A 12,495-nucleotide genomic window follows, 5' to 3' on the forward strand; every position below is an offset into this window, starting at 1 on the left:
GGCCGATGTGATGACTAGGATGGAGCAAAAAATGATTGAAGCACAAACATCATTTCAAGAGGCACAAACGACGATCCAAACAAAAACCGATATGGAAATCTTGAAAATGAAAGCGGACGACCTCGAGGGAGAAGATTTTAAACTTTTCCAAGCGATGAAAGAGTCGGTTCGAGCCCGACGTAGGCGTATGGGGTACTTTATTTTATTTATGGTTGGAATTTTTAGTTTTTTATTAATGTTTTTTTTAATTTTTTATTTTATGTAATGTAATTTTTATTTTTATTGTTAGTTTTATTTTTTTTATTTCAATTATTGTAGTTTTTATTTAATGTAATTTGGTTTTTTAATTTAATGGAAAACTAGTATTAAAAAATGATTTTAATGTATTTTTGAATTAAAATTAAATAAAAAAAATGAGGTGGAGTGGTGTGTTACTGGTAGATATTTCATGCTAGTGGTAGGAAAATGTGGTGCTGATGTGGCACCCACCACATATGTGGTATGTGGTGGGTATAACGGATGGTCTTATAAAAAACCTCCGACCACGAAATTTATTGCCCAAAATTCAAGAACTTGAAGCAGCTTTCATTTGCAGCTTTGCTAATCCCCACTTTATCTCCAACACCGCCATTGAATCGACGACCATTGCAGCTCTGTTAATCCCCACTTGATCTTCTCCACCACTGTCATTGAATCCACGACCATCACAACTTCTCCAGCTCCATCTCCAACTATAAGTAATCAATTTAAAACTTAATCTCCTCCTTTTTCTTTATTAATTACAATAATTTTTATAGGATTTGAGTTGAATGATTAGGTACATTATCGCACGTATTACTACCCCAACCATCATCCACAACACCAGTATCATGTATGAAAATTTGAAAACCATAATGTTCCAAAAATCTAGAGAGTAATGTTCAAATTTAAAACATAATCAACTAAAAACAAGAAACAATCCAAAAAAAATAGAAGTAAAAAAAACAAGAAATAAAAAACAATTAAAAAGGAATTAAAAATAAAATGAAAAAAATGTCAAAATTTAAAAGTTAAGTATTATGGGTCTTGATTTTTCCATGGAAGGGTTTTATCCTTCCACTAAAAACATAATACATCGATAATTAGACCCATGAATAAGGAAATACTATCATTTTTCTTGTTTCCAAACGATGCACGAGAGAAAGATCCTTTTTGTTTCCTTCGGCGCTGCTGCCTGCTCCTTCTTCCTCCCACCCTCGACTTGAATCCATCTATGATGTCTGATTTGAGTTTTTAACCATGGGTGATGTCTAATTTCGGTTAAACTTGAATATATTGTCATTAAATTGACTCAAAAAATGGGAATGGATCATCGTACTCTTCCAGTGGTGTTACTAATCTGACAGGTAAAAACAAGGCTGGAGACGGAGTATTCGTTCGATTTTTGCCAAGAAAAAACCTACCGTCGGTGAAGGGGTGGAGGTGGGGGTAGAATCAATGGAGTTCTAAAGTAATTTAGGCAAAAGAAAGTGTAGTATCAAAAGAAGTAGATCAATAGATATTAATAACTGAAGTGATTAACCATTGGTATTGGTATTGGTTGTGCGAGAGATTCAAGACGGTTGATTACCGGGAGTGCTAATGAGTCAACCAGGCTATGGGATGTTGAGAGCTGAGCACAACTTTTCACTTTCCATCTCGATTCCCCTGCTAGAGTTGTTGGTTTTTTGGTTGGTGATAAGCTTGTTATAATCACCACCGACCCTTTAATGAGTTTAATTAACTTCTAATGAAATATCAACACATATCATATTTCTTCATTGCACTTTCTTATTTCTCAACCCCATTAGAGTTAATATACGTCATTAAAAAATCAGCAGTTTTCCTCTATCCATGGGTACTTGTTTAATTCGGTGCTTTGATTGTTCTATGTGTAGCCACACATCTTGTTAACTTATGGACCTTCAATGCACATACAAGAACAATTGCCAATTTTATGACCACTGCAAAGGTCATATTGATGAAGAAGATGAATGGATGGACTTTGTAAAATATTGATATCCAAATCAAACAATATTATTGGAAATTATTCAAAATTGAGGAGCAATCAATTATAACAAGGGAGGTTTGCAAATGCCCAAGCTAGGCTACCATGTTCACCGTTAAAAGTGTGGAAAAGGTACTAACGTATTGTTGAATTGAAGGAAGGAGGAAATCGTGTGTTTTGATGGTAATTCGTTTGGAAACAAAAAGATCTCTCTCTCTCTCACTCACTCTCTCTCTCTCTCTCTCAATCAATCAAAGCATAGATTGTGCATGTGGCATATCATGAAGAAATTGCCAAAAAAAGGTATAATTTTTTTCAAATAATATGTGATTTTACATAGCATATATTTTTATATACATAATCAGTTGTGATATATCACATGTGATTTTTTAATCTGAATAAGATTTTTGGCAATCACATATTATTTTGATAATGTTAACATATTTAATCATATGTGATTTTCATTTTGTAATCACATATTTATTCTAGCATATATGATTTTCCAATATAATCAAATTTGAATCATATGTGATTTATATGATTGTCGAAATCATGTGATTTAAAATAATGTGAATATATTTAATCACATATTTATTCTAGCATATATGATTTTCCAGTATAATCAAATTTGAATCATATGTGATTCATATTTGTCTCCAGTATCACCACAACACCCTAACAATATACATATACATGGTGGTCGCTGAATCCTCACTTCTAGAGGAAGGCTAACTATCTCATAACTGACCTACTGGCCTCACACAACCCACCCATGAAACTTCCACCAACCCTACAGCACTCGTGTATGCTAGCCATACATAACGCTGGACCCTATAGACTTTCAAATACCTGATCCTACCCTACGCCCTTCATCAAACAAGACCAGGAAATAAGGCTAAACCAAACATTTTCAGGCTATAAGATCTTAATTATGTACAGTCATGATGCATACACAAGTAACTACAATAATGATGTCAATTTCATATAAGAAAACCTTAGGATATCAAGCATCATGTAATCAGGCAATTCTATCATTCAATTCCTGAAGATCCCTAGCCTAGTACTAGCATGTTGTTCTAACATATCACAATATCAAATAACCGTATGGTATTTTGGGGTCTACTCACTGGCTCCGGGTGATCGTACACCCTGCACCCTCCTTTGATATTTTGAAAACATTTTTGAAAATCATTTTAAAAATATTTTCCTTAGTTTGAGACTGGATTCACACAAGTGTTCCTCTAATTCACTCAAACCAAGGCTCTGATACCAACTTGTAACAACCATAAAAATTCAATCCAATTTAAAACTTTTTAAAACATTTAGAAACCAACTATTATTACAAATTTGTTTTCAAAATAGTTCCATATCAGAGTATCCCAGAAACAAAGTCATAAAATGTGAGGAGTTGTACGATCACACCTTTTCCTACCCGCGATCATCTGAGGTACCTGAAACCAAAACTGAAACTGTAAGCCAAAAGCTTAGTGAGTTCCCCCAAAATACCCATACACACAACAATATACATATAAACACGAACAACATACTATCGGTCCAGTCAACCATCGGGTTGGAATACCCCTGGCCCTCAACCATCCGGTTAGAATGCCAACATACTATGGGTTGAATCATCCTCAGGATGGAATACCCTAGGCCCACAACCAACAGGTTGGAATGCCCACATGTTACGAGTCCAATCATCCTCGGGATAGAATACTCAGGGCCCACAACCATTGGGTTGGAATGCCCATGTCTATTAGCTTTTAGACAAAGCAGATAAACCTCAACCACCAATCAAAAATGTGCACATATATCAGCTAATCACATAACAGTCTATAGACAGACAAACTGATCTACACAGATCATACCAACATATAACATCCTATCTACCAGGATACCGATCTAATGGATCATAACAACATATAATATCCTATCTACCAAGATACTGTCACAACTAGAAATTGTTGTGCCCTGTAACTACAACACTTATGTCAATTATGAATCAAAAACATGAAAGCATGTATGATGCTTACTCCATGACAACAAAATTTCAATCAAACACTTCATACAAGCACTGCAAATAGTCAACCAACAATTGGAAACCTTAGAAATCCTTGTTTAAGTCCATTTTAGACTAGGATTTCTTTATTCGGCCCAATGGACCAATAAGCTTCCAAATGGACTATCTTGGGCTTAGAACTCTTGAATGGGCTCTAATTAGACCCACTTCCATTTATTTCAATATTTTGGGCCATATTGGGCCTAGAATGAAATAAATTATTTAAATGAACCATATTGGGCCATAATTAACCTAATTTAGCCCTAATAGGTCATAAAAATCACATTTATATTTATTTGGACCAAAAACCACTCAACATAACCATGGAAATTGGGCTTAAGCATTTAAGGCCCAAACATTCTCTTTTCCCCCTCCATTCTCGGCCCAAGCCCAAATGAAAGGAGGAGTTGACTTCTTGCATGACACATCATCTTTGTATGGAGGATATCTAAGTATTACACTTCAAACATCCATGCATTCTCATCTTTCCATGCAAGCTCAATCTCTCTTCTCTCCTCCCTTCTCCCTCTCGGCCGAAACCAAACAAACACACACACACTTCACTTCAAAATTTTCTCTCAAGAAACTCTCTCCATTTCTCTCCAAATTTTCGAGATCTAAGAGGTGTTCAAGGGAATTCTTCCATAAAAATCATCATCTAAGGTAAGATATTGCTTAGATCCATAATCTAGCTACTTCTTTTCATCAAAAATCATCTCTTAATCCATTCAAGTTCATGATCTTGCATCTTAGAACCCACTAAGTTCGAGATCCATCCAAGGAACTTGATAGGGCCGAAAATAGCACCAAACTTCCACAAATTTTCTTCAAAACCGATCCACAACTCAAGGTGAGTTTCATACCCCCTTCTTTTCGGTTTTTATGAGTTTTTATGGGGGAGAATACAAGTAAATGTGTAGATCTATGTGTAAATGTATGCTATGTGTGATTTGATGCATGTATGTGTGTGATATCATGTGTTTGTAAAGATTATGTTATCCAAAAAGTGTGTAAAAACCGAGATCTAAAACATGGAGAAGGAAATAAACATAACTTAAACTATTTTACACTAATCAAGTCAAGAAAAATAGTTTATATGGTTAGGATGAACATACTTGAGCATAAAACTCATTTTTGGGCTTAAATTGTCAAAAATACAAAACTTGGGGTCCAAACCGACAAATTATAAATTCTGGAGGATCAAAAGGGTCCAAACAGTTTCTATGCTAATTTTTCTGGACAGCAACATTTTTGAGGGGCTCAAAATGTAAATTTTGGATTTAATGGGCTAAATTTGGGCTTTTCGGCCCAATAAGATTCAAATTTGCGAAATTTCTAAATTAGAGGGGCTGAAAATGAAATTTTCTGTAAAACAGGGGAATTGACGTGTATAAAAACTATTCCCATGGTCAAAAATGCTTTTCAAATTCAAAAAGGATCAAAAATGTAAAAATTCTCTATTTTGGGCCAAAACTGTAAAAGTTGCGAAATTGGGGGTTTTAACCGAGAAAACATTATTCTGGAAGGACTAAAGCTGTTTACAAAACAAAATTGAGTTAAAAATGTCTTTTCAACAAGTTTATGATACAAAAGTGTCAAAATAATGTTTTAAGGACTAAAATGAAATTCTTTTATATAAAGGACCAAAAGTGCTATTTTTATAAAAGAAAGGTTGTGAAAAGGTAAAAATCTTACTTTTAAACAATTTAATTCATTAAGACAAAATACAAGATCTACGAACTACCGACGAAACGTAAAAACAAATACACTCTCAATAACAAACATCGTTACAAAACGAATTGATTCGGTCTCGAATCAATAACAAAACAAAAAAAAAATCAATAAACCAAAGTATTTCAATAAACATGCGATAACTATGAGGAGCCAATAAACAAACTTTGGGCTTGAAAGTTTCAAATCGTGCTTGTTGGGCCTTGCTAGCCCAATAACATGATCTTTGGCCCCGAAGGGAATACGCTTATGTGTTAATGGGCCTTCTATGACCCAATTCCATGTAAAAGGACTTCAATAGCTCTAATGTATTATTGGGCCCTAATGGTCCATTAGTACTGCTAGTGAGGTCGAGAAGTCAAATGCGAGTTGGGCCAAGTGCTTTTCGCATTCCCGATAGTCTTGATTAACTTATGGAAATAAAGGGGGCTTCGTACCCTCCTTTCTCCTCGGTTGACCGGCTTATGAGATTCGAGTAAACAAATTCGTGACGTTAAACAAGAGAAGTCAGGGTGGTTGGATTATGTGACTAGTATGGACGATGCCTCAAGGATCGTTCGTAATTTGTAGTTATAAACTAGTCATTTTCATTAATGCGTGAATGTAACAACTCACAAACCTTAATTAATCCAATGTCACATGGGTAATCAAAAACAATCGTCGTATCGGTATAATAATAAACAAGTCATGTAATTTACGTATTGGGAAAACATCAGGTTTTCCCGGGAAGTTCAACATTTTCACCTATGTGATATAAACAAAATTTAACAATTATACATGTTTTCAAAATCGACAAACATATTTACGGATCTTCACACTTTTATAAACAACTACTCTTTTCAGAAAATATCGGATTTTCTGGGTTTTTCAAACTTCACAAAAATCATTTTTCCATTACATTACTTATGAACCTACCAACATTTCATATGTTGACGTTTTTCAAAATAACTTGTATTCTCATGTAACAGGTAAGCCGAAGAATATGTATCGAGTTATGTCATGATGTTTTGCTTAGTTTATTTATCGAACGGTTTATGTTATGAAATTGTAATGTTTAAAACAATGTACTGAATGTAAACAATATAAGTTGTAATATTTCAATGCATGGTGATGAATGATGTTATGATTCATGTATAATCATTGTGATGGTATTCAATTTAAGTCACAAGAGCCCTCGGACGTTTCCGCCGTCCGGTTCGGGGGTGTGACAGGTTGGTATCAAAGCTCTGTTTATAGTGAACTAGCATATCTAACCACACATTGATATGCAAATTTAAACCAAAATAGGGACTAAAACAACTCTGAACAAAACAAGTAAAACATAACAATAAAAACATCCTTGCTTGTATTAGTAAAAAGAACATAATACCGAACCAAACAAGATAATGCTAGTATCTAAGTTAAGCCAGGTCTGTTCTTAGTCGTATCAAGGAGTGGATGTAGCATGATCAACTACATTTCCTCCAAGGTACAACTATCACATGTCCTGAAGAGATCGTGATAGCTAGGGAACCTAAAAAGATACCCCTTAATCCCCAAGAAGAGAACGTCCGTTCAGTCTATACAATAGTTGTAGAGTCATAGGAGTAACGATAGTTTATTCATATACCTTCTCTCAGTCTTCATGGAGGGAGAGCAGCAGGGTATTCAGTTTCATCAAGTCTTAGTGGCTCACGGGATGCTTGAAGATGAACCTGAAGGGAATCAAGGGGAAGCACACGACGTCGGGCCTGACGAGTACACGGACACCGACTATGAGTTCGAGGAGGCCGATGATGACGTGGAGGAAGGACAAGACTCAGGCAAAGATCACGCCATGTCATTTGTTAGTGAGGCGCAGCAGGACCACCCCGCCCCACCAGTGAACCCCGCAAGGGAGAATCGCTCCCCCGAAGCTGAGATTGTCGCCCTGCGGCAACAGCTGTTCGCCATGGAAGCACGTGCAGTGCGAGCTGAGCATGAGAGGGATGAGGTCATTGGAGACATGAAGGAGATGGCTTAGTTGTTGGCTCAACACTTCAGCATATGATCTCACACCCTATCTTAGGATACTCCATGGAGTACTAGGAATAGCCGTATCAGTTTTTAGTGCTATGTCATTAGGATCTATGCTATGTACCCCGACTCTATGTTTAAGTGACTACACTACTCATAGAGCCGTTATGTTGTCGAACTAGTATCACTTATGTATGCTCTTATGAGCAAAAATTTTCATGTATCAAATGCGGATAATATTAGTAAAATTTTTTTATGTTTTACTTTAACGTTGTAATCTGCTATGTATTACATATCCATGATTGTGTGCCAATTTGTGAAAGTACCTAAGTTCGTGCCTCACACCTAGCTCATAGGATCACACTCTCACAAAAAGCACAGATACTCAACATCTTTTTGTTCCATGGCAGAAAGATGCCTCGACGAACCACCCGCAGAAACCCTGAGCCAAACCCTCCCGAGTTCAACTTTGTTGCTTTTCAGGCAGCGGTGTCAGCTGCGGTCACCGCGGCTATGGCCCAAATTCACCAAGGGAACAATGGAGGAGTCAACGGACCAGGCGCCGGAAGTTCGAACAACAAGATGAATCAAGGACCTACCAAAACATGTTCCTACAAAGACTTCACCAACGCCAAACCACGAACCTTTAACGGCACTGGAGGAATGATCACCCTGAAACGATGGATCGAGAAGGTGGAATCGGTATTTGAGATATGCGATTGCCCTGAAGAGATGAAGGTGAAGTTTGTCGTATGCACTTTCGTTGACCAAGCGCTCACTTGGTGGAACGGACATGTGGAAGCCATGACACTCCCCGTAGCCAATTCCATGCCATGGGCAGAAATGAAAGAAATGTTGATGGCTGAATACTGCCCTCGTGGCAAAATTCAGAAAATGGAACAAGAGTTGTGGAACCTCACCGTCTGAAACTCGGATATAGATGCATACATATCAAGGTTCAGTGAACTGTCTCTGCTATGCCCTGGCATGATTACCTCAGAAGGTAAGAAGATCGAGCGATTCATATAGGGACTAACATCCCCGATCCAAGGAAATGTGATAGCTGCAAATCCCGAAACTTTCGACAGTGCCAAGAGATTGGCCAAGAAGCTGTATGACCACAATAACAAGAAGGGTGAGAAGCCAGTGGAGACTGAAGTTAAGAAGGAAAATGATAGCAAGAAGGGGAAGAACAACAAGAGGAAGGGACGTCAAGGCTCCGAATCGTCCAAGAAGCAGCAAACAGTGGCAGTTAATGCTGCAACCACTCAAGTTCCATCCACACCACATGCTCCAGCCTCAGCTGCTCCAAGTGCTCCTAGACCTTATTCCGGTAATCTTCCCAAGTGCAACAAGTGCGGTCTCCATCACAATGGAGAATGCAGAGAAATGCAGTGCACCAGTTGCAATCGGAAGGGACACACGGCAAGGTATTGCAGGACCTACCCTCCTCAGAACCAACAACAGGGAAACAACAACAACAATAACCGCAACAACAACAACACCAACACCAACACTGGCGGCAACAATGCAGGACCTAGCCACACCTGTTATGGATGTGGAAGGACTGGGCATTTCCGTCAAAATTGCCCTAACAACAACAATCCCGGAAATGGAGGAACAGGAAGGGTGCTGACCATGGGTTAGGGGAAAGCGATTCAGGATCCCGCTATTGTTACCGGTACGTTCCTCCTAAACCACACTTATGCATGCATTGTATTTGATACCGGAGCAGAGCGAAGTTTTGTGAGCAATAAGTTTAAACATTTGTTAAAACAACAACCCCAGAAGCTCAATGAAACCTTTACGATGGAAATGGTCAATGGGAAAACTGAATCCACTGGGGAAATCTACATCGGACGTACCCAAACTCTAAATCAACACGTCTTTCGAATAAACTTGATGCATGTTTCCATTAGGAGTTTCGATGTGATTATTGGCATGGACTGGTTAACCCCCACCATGCTGAAATTATGTGTCACGAGAAGGTCGTTCGCCTTCACCTTCCCAATCACGAAACCCTAGTTATTTACGGAGACAAACCTAGCATGAACCTTCGCCTCATCTCGTGCATCCAGGCATAGAAGCATCTGCGAAAGAACGATTTGACATTCCTGGCTCATATAGTGGATAAAACCAAGGAAGAGGTTAGCATTCAAGACATTCCAGTAGCACGTGAATTCCCAGACATATTTCCTGAAGATCTTCCTGGAGTACCCCCGGAGAGACAAGTTGAATTCCGAATTGATCTTGTTCTAGGAGCAACTCCCCTCGCTAAATCACCTTACCGACTAGCTCCTGCTGAGATGCAGGACTTGTCCAGCCAACTCAGCAAACTCCTGGGCAAAGGATTCATCTGACCCAGCTACTCGCCATGGGGAGCTCTGATCCTCTTTTTCAAAAAGAAGGACGGATCTTTTAGGATGTGCATCGATTACAGGGAGCTAAACAAGCTCACTGTCAAAAATCGCTATCCACTCCCACGAATCGACGATCTATTTGAACAGCTCCAAGGAGCTAGTTACTTCTCTAAGATAGATCTACGATCTGGGTACCATCAACTCAAGGTCCGGGAAGAGCATATTCCCAAAACCACTTTCCGAACTCGTTACAGACATTATGAATTTGTCGTAATGCCCTTCGGTCTAACGAATGCCCATGCCGCATTCATGGACCTAATGAACCAAATCTGTCGACCATTCCTCGACAACTTTGTTATCGTTTTCATTGACGACATTCTAGTCTATTCCCGAAGCGAAGAAGAGCATGGCCAACATCTCCGACAAATCATGGAAACCCTGCGAATGGAGAAGCTATACGCAAAACTCTCCAAGTGTGAGTTCTGGCTCCGTAGCGTGAACTTTTTAGGTCATGTTGTTAGTCAGGAAGGAATACATGCGGATCCTTCTAAGGTCAAAGCCGTTGAAGGATGGGCAGTTCCGACGACACCCACAGAAATTCGCCAATTCTTAGGCCTAGCAGGCTACTATAGGAGGTTCATTCAGAACTTCTCTAAGATCGCCAAGCCACTTACCTCGCTTACACAAAAGGGCATACCATTCAAATAGACGGACAAACAAGAATTTTCATTCCGAACTCTGAAACAAGAACTCTGTAGTGCCCCGGTACTATCTCTACCAGAGGGAACAGAAAATTTCGTGGTCTACTGTGACGCGTCAAATCAGGGTTTAGGTTGCGTTCTCATGTAGCGTGGAAAAGTGATAGCTTACGCATCCCGCCAACTAAAGACACACGACATGAATTATACAACCCATGATCTGGAATTGGGAGCAGTGGTCTTCGCTCTGAAGATTTGAAGGCATTACCTCTATGGTATGAAGTGCACCATCTTCATGGACCACAAGAGTCTCCAGCACATCTTGAATCAGAAAGAGCTGAATATGAGGCAATGAAGATGGGTTGAACTATTAAACGATTACGAGTGTGAAATCAAGTACCACCCAGGCAAGGCCAATGTGGTAGCTGATGCCTTGAACCGGAAAGAGTACTCTAATCGTCGTGTGAAAACTCTCTTAATAACCATCTAATCTCACCTAACCACTCAGATCAGGGCAGCCCAGTCAGATGCCATGAAGGCGGAAAACAGAGCAAGTGAAGCATTACGCGGAATGGAGAAGAATCTCAAGGTGAAAGAGGACGGAGTATACTATTTCATGAACCGTATTTGGGTCCCTAAATTTGGAGGATTTAGGAAGGTAGTCATGAATGAAGCTCACAGGACGCGATACTCCATTCATCCAGGTTCGGACAAAATGTACTTGGATATTAAACAACATTATTGGTGGCCTAACATGAAGGCAGAAATTGCCACCTATGTCAGCAAATGCCTTACTTGCGCCAAAGTAAAGGTGGAGTACCAGAAGCCCTCGGGGTTATTACAGCAACCAGTAATTCTCGAGTGGAAATGGGAAGGGATTTCTATGGACTTTGTGACCAAGCTACCCAAGACATCAGATGGATTAGACACAATATGGGTAATAGTCGACCGACTGACGAAATCCGCCCATTTCCTGCCAATAAAAGAATCCTACAAGATGGAGAGACTGACAAGAATATACATCCGAGAAATTATGAGGCTTCACGGAGTGCTAGTATCTATCATCTCAGATAGAGATAGTAGGTTCACTTCACGTTTTTGGCAATCACTTCAGAAAGCACTGGGAACCCATCTTGACATGAGCACGGCTTATCACCCACAAACGGACGGTCAAAGCAAACGAACCATCCAGACGCTCGAAGACATGCTTCGCGCATGTGTGATAGACTTTGGGAAGTCCTGGGATACCCATTTACCCTTAGTTGAATTCTCGTATAACAACAGTTACCATTCGAGCATCAAAGTCGCTCCTTTCGAAGCGCTATATGGACGTAAGTGTATAGGTCACCGTTGTGTTGGGCTGAGGTGGGCGACACCCAGCTAGCAAGGGAACTAGCATCAGACAAGACGTTAACAGGACCGGAGATCATATGTGAAACCAAGGAAAAGATAGTTCAAATCAGAGCTCGACTACAAGCCTCGCACGACCGACAAAAGAGCTACGCTGATAGACGGAGAAAGCCCTTAGAATTTCAGGTCGGGGATCGGGTATTGTTAAAAGTTTCACCCTAGAAATGGATCATTCGTTTTAGAAAACGGGGAAAACTGAACCCACGATACATTGGA

Source organism: Lactuca serriola, chromosome 2, assembly GCF_051521515.1.
Source record: "Lactuca serriola cultivar US96UC23 chromosome 2, Lser_US96UC23_V15, whole genome shotgun sequence".
Classification (NCBI taxonomy): Eukaryota; Viridiplantae; Streptophyta; class Magnoliopsida; order Asterales; family Asteraceae; genus Lactuca; species Lactuca serriola.